The sequence below is a fragment of the Lactuca virosa genome, chromosome 7, assembly GCF_052849685.1.
Source record: "Lactuca virosa cultivar CGN04683 chromosome 7, Lactuca_virosa_CGN04683_v6, whole genome shotgun sequence".
Taxonomy (NCBI): domain Eukaryota; kingdom Viridiplantae; phylum Streptophyta; class Magnoliopsida; order Asterales; family Asteraceae; genus Lactuca; species Lactuca virosa.
In genome coordinates, this window is record NC_136432.1 from 40,387,320 (window position 1) to 40,409,407 (window position 22,088).

The following is a 22,088-nucleotide window of genomic DNA, read 5'->3' on the forward strand; positions in this document are numbered from 1 at the left end:
AAAATTCTGATCATCGAACCATGCGATCGAAATCCATCTTCGCGATTAGAATCAGCATACTCTTTCTTTAGGTTTCCTTTGATTCTTCAAAACATCAAAATGTAATTACATTACATCAGGTATTTAAAATCTCCAAAAGAGACTTCATAGAGTTAGATATTGGACTTTAACCTGAAGCAAAGTCAAACCTTTTTGACTTTTACCATCCTTATGAACTTTCAGGTAAACTCGGCAGCTTCGCAACTAATGCCCCTTCTTTTGGCAAAAGAAACATATGGACCTTTTTGGAGATGGTACACTTGATTGTCTCAGACTTAGCCTTTCTCTTTACCATTGGCCAAATGACTTGACCATGGCAAATCCCTTTCTATTGGGAAGAGAAAACTTTTCTGGACTTCCAATGTCACCATTGTCAATGTCCAAATAGGTTTGGGAAGTAGATCTTCCAATCTAATTTGCTTTACCAATGCTCCAAATCATTGCTGATTTAGCAGCATCAAGAAAATATGTAAGATCACTAAGGGTCATGTCGTGATCTGTCATCAGGGAGTGACTGAAGGACCAGGTCAACAGCCAGCTACCTCGAGACTTCGACACCTGACTCTCCCAGCTTGCCAATATGTGACATAACCTCCAAGATGTAAGCACATATTGTCTTTGCTTGCCAATAGGGATTGAGTGACTTAGAACTTTTCAAGTCTTGAAACTTGTGGGATAGGGAGAATTATTAGAGGAGGTGGAGGAAGTGAAGCATGATTTCCAGTCCCATTAATGCACAACAAAGGGATTAATCTTTCACCTTGATTGCCATGTGGGATATCATCTTCATTAGGAAGGATTGTTCCTAAAGATTTGGGAAGACCATAGTTGTCTGAAATAGACATTTATGAGGGAGAAATTCAAGTTTAGTTGATTTAAGCCCTTAATATAACACCCAATATGAAATATTAAGGCTAGGACCCAACAAACTATTTATAACTGGAAGAGGGATGCCGTAATCCAAGTTATAAAATATTTGAAGGTAGGTAAATGACGATTTACCAATTTCCACCATGAAAATGAAATATAATTAAGTTTTAGTTGGATTTGAAACTCCTAGATCATTTGAGATACATTGAACTTTCAATGGCATGTTTGAATCTCGATTGTGCCCTCTCAAGTTTGTGACTGGGATGCCGAGGATCACAAACAAGGTGTGAATAACCATGCAAATTGACTTGGTACCCTCAACTTTATCACCTAATTGATGTGCCGGTTAACCACATACGCTCCACCAATCTATGATAAACTTAAGTTACCCTTCGCCACACATTGTCAGTCTCATGTTAGTGTGCCGGTTAACCACACACGCTCCACTAACGACTTAACAAAGGTGCAAAGTGCAATTTCATGGGTTAGCACCTTTTCACATTTTCCTAAGTAACTAAGATTAGGAATTTATAAGTGTTTAGTTACTTAGTATTTATCATTATACTTTTAATGAAGGGAGAATTATAGTCTTTATCCTACCCGTTTGGCTAACGACCCTCGACCAGTCAAGGAAGCGGTGGGTGAGAGTGGACACCCATTAAACTGCCATTTTATAGGCAGTAACCTTATACCCCCTTATAGACCGGCTTCGTGAATGAGGCCTACTAACGGTAAGATTGAGATTGACTTTATCTTATACATATCTATATAATTAAAATTATAATAATAGTATAAGGGTTGAATTTTAAACTTTTTAAAATTCTAGGGTTTGATTTGGAATTAAAGCATTCATAAGCAAAATCTTTACAAATTCCAAAACTTGAGGGCAAGTATTGAAACTATTCAAAACTCTTGGATTTTCATAACTTACGAGTTTAATTAAAGTTTTAAAAACTTTAATGAAGAGACTCTTGAACATCCGTAACTTGAGGACAAGTTATGAAGTCCATAAAACTATTTATGAGAAAAAGACTATTCATTTTGTAACCTACGACACTTTTATGAGTTTTAAGATTCATAAATGTGACTTTTCATATAACTTGAGGACAAGTTACAAAAACACATTTTATGAACTACTTTTAGATCAATTTGGATTGAAAACAACTAACACACAATTTTTCATTAATCTAAATTAACTCATAAAACAAGGTAACATAAAAAAACTTTTGGTAATCCATAACTTGAGGACAAGTTATGGAGTCCATACAATTTCATTAAGTTCAAGAATTACACAAACAAACAATTTGCACATAATTCCTATGATCTACCAAAACTCATAAGCATGAACAATCCATATCAACAATTTTCAAGAATCATATAAACATATATAAAACTTGAAACTTTGATAATAACTTTGAAATTGATTTACCATAATCATTACCACATCAAAAAACAGGTTTTATAAGTCCAAAACAGTTTAAGGTAATGATTCTAGACCAATTCCAGGCTTAAAACTCGAAGATATGCTGTCAGGGGGTCCAAATCGTCGAGTGCATGAACCAACTCGACGAGTTGGATGACTTTACACATGGACTCGTTGAGTCCATCAGTGGACTCGGCGAGTCCCCAGCCCAAAATAGCAAAAACTTCGATTTTCAGCAAGTATAATTGAAAACAAGCCTAGGATCTGATACTACTGTTGGGTTTTGAGCATTCTAACACTCCTAAGGTGTTCATGCAACCCTAAATACCTTGGATCTATGTTTTCAATAATTATATATGCAATGGTGTTTCCAAGGTATTAAAGTTATGACTAGCATACAATTGACATATACCACACAAGAATCTAGTTAGGAAAACATACCTTATAGTGGAGATTGAAGTCTTGATGTATCTAGCCTTAAGAGCTTAGCCCCAATAGTGTGGAAGCCTCAAGTGGAATCACAAATCACCATCAACAACTTGGAAGAACTTGAGAGAATATGGAGCTCACTAAAATCGGCCACCTTTTCTTTCACACACTCGTGCCAATTTTGTGAGCCAAGGACCCCTTTATATATTATGGAGGATTAGGGTTACATCCATGTAAACCCTAATACCCATGACCTTTCATTTACATAGGATCCATGGGTTAAAAGCTCCATTACCTATCCATGGACTTCCATACACTTTTAGCCCATCCTAAATAAACCTTGGCCCATCCCATATATATATATATATATATATATATATATATATATATATATATATATATATAAGAGTCCATATTTAATTAGCCTCTTTTGATCACTAAATTAATTCCAAATTATTTCTTGATCAATACTAATTAAATAATATGATTTCATATTAATATATTATAACTTATAATACATTAATAAATCATAAATATCATTTTCTCATAAGTCTATCCATACAAATTGTTCCGGTGAAGTGCATCCCAAATGGACTATGTCGGGTCGGGTCAAGTCATACCAATTATAGTTATGGTATTAGACACTAATCCAACATAACACTCATAAAAATCATGCCAAATTTAAACTTTTTTTTAAAACATTTCAAAACCCATGATTATTACAAAAATTATTTTCAAAATAGTATAATGTCAGAGTATCCCAGAATCAAATCATAAAATCATGAAATATGAGGAGCTGTACGATCACACCTTTGCCTTCCCGCGATTATCAGAGGTACCTGAAACAATAATCGATAAATGTAAGTTCAAAGGCTTAGTGAGTTACCCCCAAAATACCAACGCCATAAAACATATCAATAACATATAAGCAAACAACTTGCAATATGAGCCTTCAGCATGACTGGGCCGCCTCGCAGTCCTTCAGCCTATCTGGACCGCTCTCTGAGCCTTCGACACGTCTGGACTGCCTCGCAGGGCCTACAGCCTATCCGGACCGGTCGTCAGGCCTTCGGTCTGACTAACATGCCCTCCTGGGCCCGTAGTCTATCCGGACCGCCCCAGGTATGTTGGCCTTCAGCACAAAGCAGGACCGCCTCAACCCAACCCCCAATCAAATAAACATGTGCACATAATATCATATGCTAGCATATATAACAGTCAAACCGATCTAACAGATCATCAATCATAGTAACATCCTATAACCAGGATACAGACCTAACCGGTCACTAACATAGCATCATCCTATATACCAGGATACCGACCTAACCAGGTCACTAAGCATATCACCATCCTAACTACCAGGATGTAAATCAATAAGCATATCATGCAATAAACCCGGATACAAATCTGTTAAGGGCCGACATTGGTGCCTTAGACCCTGTTGATATAGTGAGGAGAACTCACCTCACAAGTAGCTCGAATCGATAAAGTCAACTCAATCAAATGCAGCTCCAAATCCAACACCTACATCCACCGATGACTCATTTCCACAAATTTACAAATTACCAAAATACCCCCAGAGGTCAAACTGGTCAACCCTTGGTCCAAGTCAAAGTCAACGGTCAAAGTCAACAGTCCATGTTGACCCAACTCGTCGAGTGCAGCTAGCAACTCGTCGAGTTCCTTAAGAACTCAGAAAGTCATAAAACCCCCACTGACTCGCCGAGTTTGCGACCAACTCGTCGAGTCCATGTGCATCCAGAAGTCGGGGAAAACCCTAACTGACTTGTCGAGTCCTCTTGCTGACTCGCCAAGTCTAAGCAGAAACCAAACAATGTGAAAACCCTTCCCAACTCGTCGAATCGGCTTATCCGACTCGTCGAGTTCATACAGTCCATTTCTTATCCAGATGATTTTGAGCCACTCCAAAGCTCCAGTTGATAGATCTAGCCTCCTAGGGCCTAGTTATCACGTAAAGTTGCAAACTTTACGTGCATGCAAGGTCTTAAGAGCCAAAACTAGGCTAAGAAAGAAGCTTAAGGCAAAGGGAAGGCCATAGCTTAACAAAGACTGAGACTTTATGACATTAAGGGGCTAAAGGAGTCCAGATCTGAAGTTGCAACCTCAGATCTTGTCCCCAAAACCGGAAATACCACAACCATACACCAAAAAGGGTTCTAAACCCATGAATGAAGAGATCTAGCTAATGGAGAGCCAAGGTAACGACTTATTATCTTCAATGTGATGCTAAGATGGAGTAGAGTTCGGATCTACAACTTTTCCTTGTTCCAAGCTTCTTGAACTTCAAGTTCTTCTCACCAAGATCCACCTTCCAAGCTTAAAACAGACAAATATGGAGAGTAAACACGATTTAGGGTTTCTAGGTTCAAGGGGGGCAATAAGGGAGGTTAATGACCCTTTAAATAGGGTGCAAAACCCTGGAAATTAGGGTTTCATCTTCCAGCTCCAACTCATCGAATTGTATCCTCCAACTCGTCGAGTTGGTCACTTAAAACACGCGGCCATATTCGTTCCTACTCGACGAGTCAGGGCATCCAACTCGTCGAGTAGACCTTTTAAAATGGAAATAAAGTTGTAATGTTTATACCTGAGAGTCGGGGTGTTATAATTCTCCCCCACTTGAACTAGACTTCGTCCTCCAAGTTTTCCGCTGTGAACAACTTCGGGTAATGCTCCCGCATCTCAGCCTCCGGCTCCCAAGTCCACTCAGATCCCCTCCAGTGCTCCCATTGTACCTTTACCAAAGGTACTTCCTTGTTCTTTAGAACCTTCACCTTACTCTCCAGAACGGCCACCTTCCTCTCCACATAATTCAGGCGCTCATCGATCTGAATATCATCTAATGACACCACTTCCTCCTCGTCCAGAATGCACTTCCGCAACTGTGAAATGTGAAAAGTACTGTGGATCTGACTAAGATCCTCTGGTAGCTCTAGTCTATATGTCACCTTACCAACCTTGGCAATCATCCTGAATGGTGCAATGTATCGGGGACCCAACTTCCCCCTCTTCCTGAAGCGGATCACACCCTTCCAAGGTGAGACCATCAGGAGTACCATGTCACTGCCCTGAAACTCCAACTCAGATCGGCGCCGGTCGGCGTAGCTCTTCTGCCGACTCTGTGCGGTCTGCAGCCGCTGTCTAATCTACTGAATCATCTCGGTAGTCTGTAGGACTACCTCGGTCCGGCCCATCACCCTATGATTCACCTCGCCCCAACAGACTGGGGTGCGGTCTCCGCCCATACAACAGCTCATAAGGTGGAGCACCAATGTTGGAGTGAAAGTTGTTGTTGTAGGAGAACTCTGCAAGGGGTAGGTAGGAATCCCAGCTCCCACCGAAGTCAATAACACAGGCTCTAAAAATATCCTCAAGAGTCTGTATGGTCCTCTCACTCTGGTCGTCCGTCTGCAGATGATAGGTTGTACTGAAGTGCAGCCGTGTGCCCAGTTCCTCGTGGAACTTCTGCCAAAATCGGGAGGTAAACCAAACATCACGGTCTGAGATGATAGAGACCGGAACCCCATGACGAGCGACAATCTCGCGTATATATACATCGGCCAGCTTCTCGACCGATGAGCTCTCCCGAATGGGCAGAAAATGAGCACTCTTGGTCAATCGATCCACGATGACCCAAATAGCGTCGAACCCCTTCGCCGTCCTCGGCAGCTTGGTGATGAAGTCCATCGTGATCTGCTCCCATTTCCACATGGGAATCTCTAGAGGCTGCAGCTTACCATGCGGCCTCTGGTGCTCGGCCTTGACCATCCTGTAGGTCAAGCACCTCTCAACATACCAAGCGATCTCTCGCTTCATGCACGACCACAAGTAACTCAATCGCAAGTCCCGATACATCTTGGTGGCCCACGGGTGAATAGAGAAACAAGACTTATGAGCCTCCTCCAATATAGTCTGCCTGGCCCCACCAGACATCAGAACCCAGACCCGACCGCAACGGGTCAATAATCCCTAGCTATCCTGCACAAACCAGGTGTTCTCGCCCTTAATCCTCTCAAGCTTCTAGTTCTCCTGACGCATACCCTCTGCCTGGGCTTCCCTGATCAAGCCCAAAAGTGGAGAATCCACTGAAATCCTCATGCACGTCACTGGAGTAGAAGACCCAACTGACTTGCGGCTCAGAGCGTCTGCAACCACGTTCGCTTTACCTGGGTGGTAAAGGATCTCACAGTCGTAGTCCTTGACTACATCTAGCCATCTGCGATGTCTCATGTTCAGTTTCGGCTGACCCATGATGTGTCTCAAGCTCTTGTGGTCCGTGTAGATGGTACAGCGGACCCCATAGAGGTAATGTCTCCAAATCTTGAGAGCGAATACCACCGCTCCCAACTCCAGATCATGAGTATGGTATCTCGTCTCATGCGGCTTCAACTGCCACGATGCATAGGCTATCACTCGTCCTCTCTACATAAGAACCGCTCCCAGTCCTATGATGGATGCATCACAGAAAACTACAAAGTCCTCAACTCCCTCTAGAAGTGTCAAGACTGGAGCCTCGCATAGTCGGTGTCTGAGGGTTTCAAACGCCCTCTGTTGCTCGGGGCCCCACCGTAAATCCACCCCCTTCCTCGTCAAATGAGTGAGGAGTACTGCAATCTTGGAGCAATCCTGTATTGAATCTCCGGTAGTACCCTGCCAATCCCAAAAAGCTCCTGATGTCTGAGGGAGATTTCGGAACCTCCCACTGCATAACCGCCTCGATTTTTGCCGGATCGACCAAAATCCCCTCCTGGTTAACGAGGTGTCCCAGGAACTGGACCTCTCGTAACCAAAACTCACACTTCAAGAACTTTGCATACAGCCGCTCTCGCCTCAAAACTCCCAATAGCTCCCGAAGATGCTCCTCATGCTGCTCCCGAGTCTTGGAGTACACCAAGATGTCATCTATGAACACTATGACCGAGCGGTCGAGCATCGGTCTGTAGACCCGATTCATCAGGTCCATAATATTGTTGGTGCGTTGGTGAGCCCAAACGACATCACCACAAACTCGTAATGTCCATAACGAGTTCGGAACGCGGTCTTCTTCACGTCCTCTTCCCTGACCCTGACCTAATGGTACCCGGACCTCAGGTCTATCTTGGAAAACCAAGATGCTCCCTGCAACTGATCGAAAAGATCATCTATCCTCAGGAGTGGATAACGGTTTTTCACCGTTAACTTGTTTAACTCCCGGTAATCAATGCACATCCGGTGTGAACCATCCTTCTTCCTGACTAAGAGTATCGGCGCTCCCCACGGGGAACTGCTCGGACGAATGAACTGCTTGTTGGATTAGTGTCTAAGCCCATAACTATAATTGGTATGTACTTGACCCTATTTGGCATGGTCCATCTGGGTTGCATGGCATCGAAACAATTTGGATAGACTTTTGTGAGAAAAGGATATTTATGATTTGTTAATATATTATAAGTTCTAATATATTAATATGAAATCATATTATTTAATTAGTATTGATCAAGAATTAATTTGGAATTAATTTTGTGATCAAAAGGAGACTAATTAAATATATGGGGATTGATTGTGTAAATCATTCATTCTTATATATGTGGGCTTCTGATCCATAGTTCTTCATGATGGCCTAAACCCATGGAGTATGAAGAATATGGAAAGACATGAGTTACATGGTGTAACCCTAATAGCCACAATATATAAGGACCCCATGGCTCAAGAAATTGGCACTAGTGTGTGTACACATGAGGGCTAGCCGATTTGAGCATAAGAACCTTTTCTCCCAAGTTATTCCAAGATGTTGGTGATGTTGTGTGAACCATTTGAGGTGTCACACTTGAGGCACTAGGCTCTTAAGTTCCATGGAATCAAGCTACTACTTCAAAAGGTATTTCATTCTACTAGATTCTTGTAGTATAGTTACTTCATATTATGCTAGTTAGGTTGAAACCTTGGAACGTCAAATATTTGCATGTATAATAGAGAAAACATAGATCCAAGGTTTATAGGGTTGCATGTACACTATAGGAGTGTTAGAATGCTCAAAACCCATCAGTGGTATCAGAGCCTAGCCTTGTTTTCTTTTATACTTGAATTAAATTGCTGAAAATCGAAGTTTGTATGATGTCTGGTCAGCTGACTCGCCGAGTCCTTAAAGGGACTCGACGAGTCCATGCCTAAATTCATCCAACTCGTCGAGTTGGTTCATGCACTCGACGAGTTGGACCCCCTGACAGCATATCTTCGAGTTTTAAGGCTGGAATTGGTCTATAATCATTACCTTAAACTGTTTTAGACTTATAAAACCTGTTTTTGATGTGGTAATGATTATGGTAAACCAATTTCAAAGTTGTTATCAAAATTTCAAGCTTTATGTGTGTTTATGTAATTTTTGAAATTGTTGATATGATTGTTCATACACTTATGAGTTTTGGTAGATCATAGGAATTATTTGCAAAATTGTTTGTTAGTTAATTCTTGATCTAAATGTGTTTTAATGGAGTCCATAATTTGTCCTCAAGTTATGGATTACCAAAAGTCATGTCTTTTAAAGTTCCATTAAAATGCATAGGTTACAAAAGGTGAAGAGTCTTTTTGTTTTATGAACTCCATAACTTGTCCTCAAGTTATGGATGTTCAAGAGTCTTTTCATTAAAGTTGTTAAAACCTTAATTAAACTCATAAGTTATGAAAATCCAAAAGTTTTTGAATAGTTCAAAACTTGCCCTCAAGTTTTGGAATTTGTAAAGTTTCTCCTCATGAATACTTTAATTCCAAGTTAAACCCTTAGAATTTTAAAAGTTAAAATTCAACCCTTATACTTTATAGTATTATAAGTTAATAATATATATATATATATATATATATATATATATATATATATATATATATATATATATATAAGTATGTATAAGAGCAAGTCAGTCTTACCCGTTAGTAGGCCTCATTCACGAAGTCGGTCGATAAGGAGGGTATAAGGTTGTTGCCTATAAAATGGCAGCTTAATGGGTGTCCACTCTCACCCACCGCTTCCTTGACTGGTGGAGGGTCGTTAGCCGAACAGGTAGGACAAGGACTATAATTCTCCCTTTATTAAAAGTATTAATGATAGATACTAAGTAACTAAACTCTTATAAATTCCCAATCTTAGTTACTTAGGAAAATGTGAATTTGGTGCTAACCCATGAAATTACACTTTGCACTTTGCTTAAGTCGTTAGTGGAGCGTGTGTGGTTAACCGACACACTAACCTGGATTTAACAAGGTAGGCAAAGGGTAACTTAATGTTTATCATAGGATCGGTGGAGCGCGTGTGGTTAACCGGCACATCGATTAAGTGATAAATATTAAGGGTACCAAGTATATTTGCATGGTTATTCACAACAAGTTTGTGATCCTCGGCATCCCAGTCACAAAACCTGAGAGGGCACAATTGAGATTGAAACACGCCATTGAAAAGTTCAATGAATCTCAAAAGATCTAGGAGTTTCAAATCCAATTAAAACCTAATATTTTTTATTTCGTTTTTCATGGTGGAAATTGGTGAATTGTCATTCGCCTACCTTCAAATATTTTATAGCTTGGATTACAGCATCCCTCTTCCGAGTTATAAAATATTGTGTTGGGTCCTAGCCTTAATATTTCATATTGGGTGTTATATTAAGGACTTAAATCAACTAAGTTGAATATCTCCCATTTTAGATGTCTGGTTCAGACAACTATGATCTTCCCAAATCTCATGGAACAAGCTTTCCTAATGAAGTTGATGTCCCGTGGTTGGCTCATGGAAATCATACTTCACTTCCTCCACCTCCACCAATTATTCTCCCTAACCCACAAGTTCTTGAATAGTTCAAGGTCACTCAAGCCCTATTGGCAAGCAAAGTCTATGTATGCTCACATCTTGGAGATAAAGTCACATATTGACAAGCCGGGAGAGTTGGGTGTCAAAGTCTTGAGGAAGTTGGATGTTCAATCACTTCCTAAGTCACATAGTGAGTTTCTTCTGGGACTACTATGAAACAGACTATGACATGAACCTTAATGATCTTATCTATTTGCTAGGTGCTGCTGAATCAGCAATGATTTGGAGCACTGGTAAAGTAAATTTGATTAGAAGATCAACTTCCCAAACTTCCATCGACATTGATAATGGTAACAGTGGATATACAGAAAAGCTTTCTCTTCCCAATGGAAAGGGATCGGCCATAGTCAACTCGGTTGACCAAATGGTAAAGAGAAAGGCTAAGTCTGAGACAGTCTCGTGTACCATTCTCAAAGAGTCCATATGCTTATATTGCCAAAGGAAGGGGCATTGGTTGCGAAGCTGCCCTATTTACCTGAAAGATCATAAGGTTGGTCAAGTCTAAAGTTTGACTCTACTTCAGGTAAGTCCACTATCTAACACTGTTAAGTTCCTATTTGAAGATTCTTAATACATTTTGATGTATGGTAGGATCAAGCAAAAGGGAAGGAAACTTAAAGGAAGAGTAAGCTGATTCTGATCGTGCAGATGGATTTCGATCGCATGGTTCGGTGATCAGAATTTATGAGCTGCTACTTAAGAGTTGTGATAGATTGCTTAGGAATAGATAACAACATTGTTTTCATATGCATTTGCATTGTAAGGATAAGTTTTTCCGCAAGTTTTAAATAAAAGAAAAAGTTTCGGTTTTATTTATTTTAAGTATCTTTACAATGGCATTTATGAAAAATTATTGCTTATATGATTTCGTTAATCGCAATATTGGAAAATGGATTTGATTCTTTCATTTGTGGTAATGTCTAAATTTACCAAATAAGGAAAGATTCTCATCACCCAAGTTTCAGTTGGATAGAAACTTGGAATCATGCAACTTGTATTGTATGATGAATGAGAATTTTCATCTTTGGAAAATTAAGACTAATTCCTTGTTCACATGTATATGTGAGTCAAGTGAAGGACTAAGGGATAGAGTACACATTCTTGTGCACTGGTCAAGTCCACCACAAAGTTCGATAAGATTATTCGTCATGATTTACTAAAGTTTAGTAAATATGGTTATACTTACAAGTTTAAGTATAATTCTGAAACATTGGAAAAGTTTTGATGTATGGCAGAACAAATAAGAAGAATCAAATTTGGCAGAAAGATAAAAGTTTCTCAAATCTGAAAAAGATGGGAGAGTAATTTAGTATCATGTTTTATGATCATCTTAATGATTATGAGACCATATCACAGTTCATCCTCTAGGGACATCTTAGTGCATTCCTATGGCTAAGAAGAGGAATCTTGAATTGTTGAAATGGTTAAATCAAGAATATGAGTCATACTTCGTTCCAAAACAATTCTTAGAGTCATACTCCAAGATTGTAACTTGAGTGACATATCTTAAAGAAGGTTTATAACACTTGTCAAATGTAAGAGTAAAATGTTTTCTACTCTTGTGCATTTGAAATTGGTAAGTTGTGATGTTTTAAATAAACAAAGACCAACTAAGGCCAATTGTGTGAAGTGTTTGTCTTGATAAGAATCCGCACTATCTCTTCAATACTTGTTTTGTCAAGGAATGGTTCTTGACAAGAGAGTCTTATATGTCAAGAGGACAATGGGAGTCTAAAAGATCTTGAAAGAGTCTAATCAAGAATAAAACCTGTAGTTTATCACTAGCACACGACTTGAGGTTTATAACCTTTCGTGTTGACATATTCCTATTTCTGTGCCCATTCTAGTTAAAGTTGGCCTTGCATATGAGTTCTGAGAGTTCTCAATTGGTTGCATATCAACTTGGAAGCAATGGCAGGCCCTTGTGCTGCCAGGTGGCAAGAATTTAAGAATGCACAAGTTCAATTCATATGAGTTTGGATTTGTCACTAACCTTGTCTTGTGATTATGGTTTTGACAAATTCACATGGATAGGAACACATACACCATAAAATCTAAGTGTCATAAGGTTTCTCTTCGATTCATGAAAATGATGGTAAGGAAACGCTTTCACTGAGTAGATTTAAGTAGATAACAATTGTGATATTTGCATTCTCAAAAGTCGTTAGTGGAGTGTGTGTGGTTAACCGGCACACTAACATGGACTTGTGAGAAATGGAAAAGGTCTAAACAATTGAGACTATGATTACGGCATCCCTTTTCATAGTTCTAAAATTTTTTTAGACACACATGTGAGCTATCTAAGGAAAGGTGTATGATTTTGATAAAGTTTTATCAAAGCATCTCGTATCGGAAATCTGAACTTTGGTAAGAAAGTCAATAAAGTATTGATTTCTAGAAGTCCAGCTGTTTTCTGAGTACATGTCAAAGCTAGTGGGAGCATAAGTGTTATGCTAATAATCATCATGCAAGTGGGAGTATGATAATTATAATAAGTGTTGCAAGTTAGCAATATTAATTATAGAAAAAAAAAGTTTCAATTGGGAAAAGTTGTTTTGCTATAATTAAGGGAGAGGAAAATATACTTCATTTCAAATCTAAAAGCTTAGATCGTGAGATTTTAATCAAATTTAGTCAAGTATATATATGAATGGTGTCACACCCCGATCCTTGTCGGAATCGATCGAGGCGTGATATATTGTTCAAAGTCTCATGACAACTATGTTATAATATGATTAGATTCAATTAAGTACTAAGTATGCAAACAAGATCCACAACATACAAATGCAAATCCAAATACGAACAACATTTATCACATCAAATTTAAATAGTCTTGTGGATTTCTAAGGCACAACCTATTTTTCATCAACTTCATTCTTCAAATCTGCATCATGGGTAAAAACAGGTCAACTACGAGAGTTGGTGAGTAATCTAATTTTAGTAGAGAAAATTGTGAAGTTGAAACCTTTATAATTGGAAATTTGTTTTCTTTTGAAGTCGGCAAACAATTGTATTTGAGATAACGGTTTATAAATCAAAAATTGATTAACAAATGATAACAACAACAATAAGTCCTCGCCCTATATATACATATGTATATATATATATATATATATATATATATATATATATATATATATATAAATATATATATATAGGATGGAGCATCTAATCATCATACACACTCAACCACGTGCGATCAATCACCTTAGCGTCCCAAGGCGGGGTGGTCAACCCAATAGCGCTATTATTGTCCATAACGTACCTCAAGAATACGGGCATAGTCATGGAGATTAGACTAAAAATGGTAATGCACTACAAGTACATGTAGCGTAAACAAACAATAGTTATACAATTAATGACTCACGTATAAATGTCCCAACAATATCTCAATTGTGATAAAACAATAAAATGAAGTTGGAACATATTAGAACCACATGATACACCCCAAAAGTATTGAAAATTATAAAATATGGGGTAGATTACTCACATTAGTCCCAAATCGAAATGCGTGTGTCGTACGATAGACGGTTCGGGTCAAAATGGCGTAGAACATAATATAATTAATAGTTTTGGTTTAGGAACTGCTAAACGAGAATAGAGTACTAATACAAATAATTAGACACATATTCTTATATTAGATGAATTAACAATAATTCATTTTGATTATAATATTAAGGTATTCATTTGTTAAATGAATTTTAAATTGAATTAATTACTTTGCATAATTAATTTATATTTTCAATTTAGGCCAGATTTTAATAATTTCTTATTAAAATAATAACTTGCCCCATTTATAATTATTTACAGATTTTAACAATTATTTATATGAAATAATCATTAAAATGCATTTTTACATGCTTAAATACTTAGGAAAATGATTTTAAATAGTACACAGTATTGAAAAATTATGAAATTATTAGGAAATCATTATTTCATACAATATTAATTACTGTAAAATTTTTATATTTTTCTGAACTGTTTTAGTATTTATTTAATACTTTAATGATTAAACAACAACAAAATTCGGGAAAAATACTAAATGATTCCCAAAAATTCTGTAAAATTAACCATAGTTTTATAACATGATATAGAGCCCAGTGTATAAGTTTCGGATATTTGTAACTATGGGAAGTATTTTTTATATATTTCATTATTAATTAATCAATAAAATCATAAATAATAGTAAACAGTAATATAAATGCATGAAACTTCATAAATTATGTTTAATCAATATATTGGTCATCCCAGAATTTTCTCAGAATTTATTGAATGCAAAAAGTATTTTATGTGAATTATTGCCCTACTTTATTGCAATAATTATAGTAATTTAATAAAAATAAGTTATTTTCTGAAAATTTCCAGAACTTCTTATTTTATTGATGGGATTCTGAGAAAAATCAGGTTTATGCATAAAATGAGTTTTAGATATTTTGGTGGATTTAATTTGTTTCTTGTATGCATTTGAAACTTTTAACAACATACCTTGATGAATGCTTCAAGAGGGATGAAGATTTGAGTATAATAGATTGTTCTTGGCTGGAATATGAGTATTTCTTGGATGAATTTCGAGATTGAGAGTGAGAGAAAGAATAGAGAGGGTTTAAGTGGTGAAGAGAATAATGTGTTGGGAGAAAAAGGAAAGGAAAATGGATGGGAGGTGTGAGTGGGAGACCATGGGAATAATCTTTTTGCTTTTGGTGGTCTTCATAATTTCCCACTAACACAAGCATCTTTTACATAATTAATATAAGAGTTTTATAAAATTTAATGTAAAGTTTATAAAAATAGAGTTTTATAAAATTTAATGTAAAGTTTATAAAAATGGAGTTTTATAAAAGATGAGTTATTATTTGATTATAACAATCTACTTTGATTTGAAGTTTAATTATAGCATTCAAGTTTGATTCTTTTAAATTTAATTAGAGCATTATACTTTGATTTGATTTTAATATGGTATCATAATTTAATTTGATTATAGTTATAACGTTGTACTATACTATGTTGCTATTAACGTCAATTTATATCGTAGTGTATGAGTTTTGATCCTATTAGCGTCAAGTAATCTTGAGTAGGGTTTGAATGAGATTGAGAGAGGTTTCGTTTGTGATCTTTTTGAGTGTCCGGCTTCGCAACGCAAGGTCCATAGACCCCGTTAAGCCATGATTTAGTGTCCTACACAATCCCGATGATTGTGCAATAGTGTTTTATCGCTTTGGTTCGTTGTTTAGCACTGTTAAGGCTAAGGAATATCAAACACATGAACTTTCCAAATGATGTTTTCTCATTAAAATAGCGAATTGTACAGTGATTACATAACGTAAACCCTAACATACAAGGGTTAATGGAGTTGACCGGTTTAACTTGTTGACTTTGTTTGACTTTGACTTGACCGAAATTTGATGGTTGTCACATCATCCCCCCGTTAGAGGGAATTTCGTCCCGAAATTTGCATTTTGACTGGGACTTCAAGACTTTGGAAAAAGATGTGGAAAACGTTTCGTAGTACAAGAAATTAATTTTGGTGAGGAACAACCCGCCTGATGTCACATAACGACCTTGGAAATTTCTTATTGTAACTTGAACTGAGTCGATTTAAAAGGAGTTTATTGTTTTGGGATGATAGAGTATTCTATGTGTGCTTTTATACTCCCTGTTTTATCCTTGATATTACCACTATGAATATTTTATAACGTAGTTAGCGAGTTCCATCATTACGAATGTTTCAACAAATTTTGACGAAATTTGCATTATAAGTCCTACAAGTTCTTTTATAGTCGATTGACGTAAACTAGTCGTATATCATTAAGATTGCAAGGGCATTTTGGATGGGTGACCCCGCCTTAAGCCCACAACCAAACAAGGAACAGGGAATGAGGCGGAATCACACATTCTAAGTCCATAGAATCTTAATGATATATGACCATAATGTTTACACTAGCCCTCATAGATTCCAGGGGCGTAGTATTATTGGGCTAGAAGTAGGAATTGTAGTTCAAAATAAAATAGTTATAAGCCTGCTATCTTCAAACTTGGGCTTTGGCCCCTCCCGATTCCTAATCAGAATGGTCCAATACTCCCAATTCTCCAAGCGACCAAGCGGTATCAAGAAATCAAAATCGATTCATCCCCATTTTCCCAATTCGCTGCCTATCTCGCCTGCTGTTCGTTTGTCGCTGTCTCGCCAAGTCAGTCGCCTGGTCTCACTCTCGCCAATCGCCATCGCCAAGTGCCCAAGCCCCCATTCACACTTCACAGAAATCAGGTATGTAATCCCGAGACCCAAATCCTGTTCAGATGTTCTTTCTTTTCTGATTGTAAGATTGTTGATTGTTGGTATTGGCGTATTGCACTGCTGCTGCTGTTTTCTGTCAATTGGTTGCCTATTTATGCGTTACTACTGTCTTACTGAGTTTCCTTTTAATTTGGCTGTCATTTGCGATTTGGCGATTTGCCAATTTGATTTATAAGTTATGAACTTATAGATTTGGTTATTGATTTGGTTATGCTTAACAGCTTGTCAGCTTCAAACAAAACTGAAAAGTAACAACAAAGATTGATTTGGTTATTGTTAAATGAGTTATTGGTTATTGTTCTAATTTTGAATTTGATTTTGTTTTGATTGGATCAATTGTTCCTTCATTTTTATTTTTCTAGATATAATCATGGGAAAGATGAAAACATTGAAAGAGAAATTGTTGTCTGCTTACTAATATATCATTCATAATCTGTTTTTAAAGACATTAAAGGCTGTCGGGCTGAGTTGTAATTCTTTTTCTAGGTGTTTTTGGTGTTTATTTGTAGAAAACAATCTGTTTTTTTTAATGTTAATTTCAGTTTATAATATTTTCGCCCCCCCCCCCCCCAAGTTAATTGTTCAAGCTCCGCCACTGATAGATTTACTAGTAAAAACCCTGAGTTTTTTTTTACATAGATGATAAGACTTATTTGGGTTTTGTCGTGTTCTCAAGATTCATGGTTTATATACTTGAATCGATGCTAGTTTTAGTAATAAAAAGAAATTTAGAATTTAAACGTCGAGGTTAGAAGCTTGTACTGATATTTAAGGGGTTAAAAAATAAAGTTTTATTAGTTACCTATAGCGACACACAAGTCATAATTTGCATGTGTGAAGACTTGGAGTACTTTCTAATTGGTTCGTGTGTGAAGACTTGGAGTACTTTCTAACTGGTTCATGTGTGAAGACTTGGAGTACTTTCTAATGAAAAGTGTGCTACTGGGGAAATTTAAAACTGGTACGTAGCTTCAAAGTCAAGAATATGCAGTAGGCATGTGATGTATTAAATGCATGAGGCACATAAGTCATAATTTGCGGCGACATATACGTATATGTGTGTGAATTGAAGAAGAAGGTTACAGTTCAAAGACCATATATATTCATTTCCTCTTTATTTGTTATTAATTACTTCTCCCACTTCACTTATATAAATCATCACATTCTTACCGCAACTTTTAACTTCTCCCTCACAAATGGATCCACCTGTAGATCATCAAAACCCCATAGATGACCTTGATTGGTTTCAGTACTTTGATCATCAAGATCTTTTCAGGTATATATAAACGTCACTCATTACCCCATCTTTCGCATAGAAAAGTGATTGTGTCTCTATTGATCAAAACATGGTTTGGATTTGTAGTGATCAAAAAGAGTCTTTCATCGTGTTAGATTTGATTATCTTGAGTTTTTTTTTTTTTTTGGATTTTTGCAGTGGTGACATGCTCGACCATCATGATTACGAGTTGTCGGAAAAATTACATGAAGTGCTCGATCAGAACGTTTCCACAGTACTTAACAAAGATCAAAACATCATTTCTAGAAATGAGTTTCACGATTTGGATCCCCTTAAAGACATAAGCTTATGGGATTGTTGGGAGGATGGTAATTTACCATTGGTTAGTTTCAGTGAAGACTGTAAATCCGGTGGTGAGGCTACAGGTAGTTCTAGTGCTGCCACCACTGATCACGGTGGCCGAAAGGTGGCAAAGAGATTGAGACCATTGGAGTTTGAAGAGATAGCGAAGTACTTTGAGATGCCGATAATCATGGCGGCAAAGGAACTAGGGATAGGGTTAACATTGTTGAAGAAAAGATGCAGAGAGCTAAACATAAACAGATGGCCTCATAGAAAACTTACGAGCCTACAATCCCTCATTCAAAATGCCAAGGTAAATTACGATAATAACTTTCTATACATTACTCATGCATGCATGCCTGCACTTGGTAACCAAAGTAGTTTTGGTATTTTCTAAAATTTTAATTATTAGTTTCTTTATAACATAAACAATGGCCCTAGGCATATTCCACATCAATTCAATTGATTTACTACGATTTCCTGATTTATATTTATATAAACTTAACTCATTGTAAATTTTGTGAACTCACACGAAAAATATATTGCATCTACCTTTTTTTTAAAAAAAAAACTAGGAGTTGGGATTAAAGGAAGAGATAGAGACGTTAGAAGGGCACAAGAAGATGATGGAGAAATTTCCAGGTATGGAATTGACAGAAAGAACAAAGAAGCTTAGGCAAGCTTGCTTCAAAGCTATTTATAAGAAGAGAGGACTTAACAATCCTTAGTCCTTACCTTTTCTTTTAGCCATTTTGTTATAATTAGTGGATTTTAATCTACATTGTATGTGTTTTTCTCTTGATAGTTTGATACCCTTTTTAGTTTCATTGTGTTTGTTTGTCTATTGATTTTTTTATGCAGAAAATTTTGTATAATTTGGATATTATAGTTTGTATTATGTATTTAGCCATATTCTAGATTGCCGACACGACTACGCCGACGACTCTATACTAGAGGTCTATATAAATAGACTTATGAATTTAGTAGGAATAACTTGATTATAATCTTGTGATTTGTTCCATGTGTGATCCACTCCTAAGATTCACTCGACATGCCCCCAGTTACGTGTAATTAAAATTTTATTAGACTATTGATCCTAATGAGTCTACCCTAAGTCCACAACCAAACAAGGAACAAGTCAACTACGAGAAACACGCATATGGACTTGTGAGTTATTTGTAAATTGATTATGGAAATAAAGTTTTTAGACATTGTTGGGTAAAATAATTGTAAAACACTTGTTGGGCCATGGTTAGGAGTGTTGGGCACCTTTTGGGCTTTCCATGGTTACTAAATGTGAAACATGTAGCACTTGCGTGGGCCCCCACAAAACTAAGTTTTCACATTTCTTTCCCACTTCTAGGCCCATTAGGGAACTTAATAGTCCAATGAGTTGGCCATTTTGGAGTGTATCCTTTCGAATACGTTTGATAAGGTCGGGTATTTTGATGGCTCAAAAGTAATGTGAATGACGCGCTTTGGCCTATAGGTTTGGGAACTCTCGCCTTTGGTCCCCAGATAAGTAAACTGGTCCCTCGGTTGATTGGGATGTATACGAATGCTTACCTAGTCAGGACTTTCGGGCTACCGGCACCTCCCCCTTCCAGTTACTACGCGTCCATTACTATGATCCTACCCAACTAGAGTGGATGACTTTGAATTTCCTATGAGCTCTAAGGAATACATATATGTATATACATTTTGTTAAACAACTTGAGTATGTGTGTGATTTTCAGAGAAAGTCGAGAATATTCACAAGTGTATGCACACATATAAGTGTCAGGAGTAATACGTATGCACATAAGGGAGCAATTAACACACAAAGGTATTCCTACGATTTTCTAAGTGTGAATTGCATGCAGTTGTGTGTGCATTTTATAAACTAGCATACGAGAGGACCCTAGAGGCTATAGACTAGGTCAAGGCAATTAACCTAATTCCCTATAGTCAAGGGCTCTGATACCAATCTGTCACACCCCGATCCTTGTCGGAATCGATCGAGGCGTGATATATTGTTCAAAGTCTCATGACAACTATGTTATAATATGATTAGATTCAATTAAGTACTAAGTATGCAAACAAGATCCACAACATACAAATGCAAATCCGAATACGAACAACATTTATTACATCAAATTTAAATAGTCTTGTGGATTTCTAAGGCACAACCTATTTTTCATCAACTTCATTCTTCAAATCTGCATCATGGGTAAAAACAGGTCAACTACGAGAGTTGGTGAGTAATCTAATTTTAGTAGAGAAAATTGTGAAGTTGAAACCTTTATAATTGGAAATTTGTTTTCTTTTGAAGTCGGCAAACAATTGTATTTGAGATAACGGTTATAAATCAAAAATTGATTAACAAATGATAACAACAACAATAAGTCCTCACCCTATATATACATATGTATATATATATATATATATATATATATATATATATATATATATATATATATATATATATATATATATATATATATAAATATATATAGGATGGAGCATCTAATCATCATACACACTCAACCACGTGCGATCAATCACCTTAGCATCCCAAGGCGGGGTGGTCAACCCAATAGCGCTATTATTGTCCATAACGTACCTCAAGAATACGGGCATAGTCATGGAGATTAGACTAAAAATGGTAATGCACTACAAGTACATGTAGCGTAAACAAACAATAGTTATACAATTAATGACTCACGTATAAATGTCCCAACAATGTCTCAATTGTGATAAACCATAAAATGAAGTTGGAACATATTAGAACCACATGATACACCCCAAAAGTATTGAAAATTATAAAATATGGGGTAGATTACTCACATTAGTCCCAAAACGAAATGCGTGTGTCGTACGATAGACGGTTCGGGTCAAAATGGCGTAGAACATAATATAATTAATAGTTTTGGTTTAGGAACTGCTAAACGAGAATAGAGTACTAATACAAATAATTAGACACATATTCTTATATTAGATGAATTAACAATAATTCATTTTGATTATAATATTAAGGTATTCATTTGTTAAATGAATTTTAAATTGAATTAATTACTTTGCATAATTAATTTATATTTTCAATTTAGGCCAGATTTTAATAATTTCTTATTAAAATAATAACTTGCCCCATTTATAATTATTTACAGATTTTAACAATTATTTATATGAAATAATCATTAAAATGCATTTTTACATGCTTAAATACTTAGGAAAATGGTGTTAAATAGTACACAGTATTGAAAAATTATGAAATTATTAGGAAATCATTATTTCATACAATATTAATTACTGTAAAAATTTTATATTTTTCTGAACTGTTTTAGTATTTATTTAATACTTTAATGATTAAACAACAACAAAATTCGGGAAAAATACTAAATGATTCCCAAAACTTCTGTAAAATTAACCATAGTTTTATAACATGATATAGAGCCCAGTGTATAAGTTTCGGATATTTGTGACTATGGGAAGTATTTTTTATATATTTCATTATTAATTAATCAATAAAATCATAAATAATAGTAAACTGTAATATAAATGCATGAAACTTCATAAATTATGTTTAATCAATATATTGGTCATCCCAGAATTTTCTCAG